Raw genomic sequence first — 1402 nt, 5'->3', positions numbered from 1 at the left:
TGTTTTACAATGCTATAAAATAGAATAAGACCCAAAATTAATGAAAGTAGAGATGTGTGCTGGGCAAAGAGTGTTGTGTTAAAAACTGCTCATTCATTTATTTAATATCTCAACCGTCATCTACAGATTATTATAGATTTTAACCAATTCACAATGCACGTGTTACTCTGTGTGTGTCTGTGTGTTACTGTGTGTGTTACTGTGTGTGTGTGTGTGTGTGTTACTGTGACTGTGTTACTGTGTGTGTGTGTGTGTGTTACTGTGTGTGTGTTACTGTGACTGTGTTACTGTGTGTGTGTGTTACTGTGTGTGTGTGTTACTGTGTGTGTGTGTTGTCGCGACAGATGAAGTATAGATGTTAACCATTCCCACTGCACGGTTTACTCGGTTGTTCTGTGTGTAACTGTGTGTGGTTACTGGTGTGTTGTGTTGTGTGTACTTTGACTGTGTTACTTGTGTGGTTGTGTGGTGTGTTACTGGTGTGGTACTGTGACTGTGTTGTGTGTCGTGTGTGTGTTCTGTGTGTGTGTGTTAGTGTTTGGTGTGTGTGTTGCTGTGTGGGGGCTACTGTGTGTGTCTGTGTGGTTCGTGTGGTGTGTCCGTGGTGGTGTTTGTGTGAGTTTGTGTGTTTTTCGTGTCGTGTGTGTTGTTTTACGTGGTGTTACTGTGGTTTGTGTTAGTGTGACTGTGTGTGTGTGTTCTTTTTGTGTGTGTGTTTACTGTGTGTTGTGTGTGTGTTTGTGGTGTATGTGTTCTGTTGATGTGTTACTGTGACTGTGTGTGTGTTATGGGACTGTGTTGTTGTGTGTCCTCTGTGTGTGTGTGTTTAGTGTGTGTGGTTGTTCTGGTGTGTGTGTGTGTCGTGTGTTGTTACTGTGTGTCTGTGTTGTGTTACACTGTGTGTGTGTGGTGTTGTGTTTGTATTTCTTGTGTGTGTTCCTGTGAGTCCCCTGTGTGTGTGATTACTGGTGGTGTTACTGGTGGGTGGTGTGTGTTCTTGTTTTGTGTTTGTCCCTGTGTCTGTTGGTTGTGTTAGGTGCCTGTGTGAAGGTTTGTCTGTGTGGTGTGTTTACTGTGTCTGTGTCGTGTTACTGTTGTCTGTGTTGTTGTGTTACTTTGTCTGTGTGTGTTACTGTTTTCGGTGTTGTTACTGTGACTGTGGTTGTGTTTTTACTGTGTTGTGTGTGTGTGTGTTACCTTGTTGACTGTGTTGTTTGTTACTGGTGGACTGTTTTGTACTGTGGACTGTTTTTGTGTTTACCTGTTGGACTGTGTGTGTGTTACTTGTTACTGTGTGTGTGTTACTGGACTGTTGTGTGTTACTGTGACTGTGTGTTGTGTTACTGTGACTGGGTGTTGTGTGGTTTGTCGTGTGTGTGTGGTGTGTGTGTGTTGTGTTACT

General features: G+C 43.1%; 1 protein-coding gene across 2 annotated transcripts in view; it reads right to left on the bottom strand.

The window, feature by feature from the left end:
- slc25a37 (solute carrier family 25 member 37) overlaps positions 1-1402 on the bottom strand; it is an 18501-nt gene that overhangs the window by 12003 nt on the left and 5096 nt on the right. The gene's annotated exons all lie outside the window — the stretch shown is intronic.

The sequence above is a fragment of the Etheostoma spectabile genome, chromosome 5 (assembly GCF_008692095.1).
Source record: "Etheostoma spectabile isolate EspeVRDwgs_2016 chromosome 5, UIUC_Espe_1.0, whole genome shotgun sequence".
In the NCBI taxonomy this organism is placed as follows: Eukaryota; Metazoa; Chordata; class Actinopteri; order Perciformes; family Percidae; genus Etheostoma; species Etheostoma spectabile.
The sequence above is the reverse complement of the archived record's forward strand: the minus strand, read 5'-3'. Positions and strand labels throughout refer to the sequence as shown.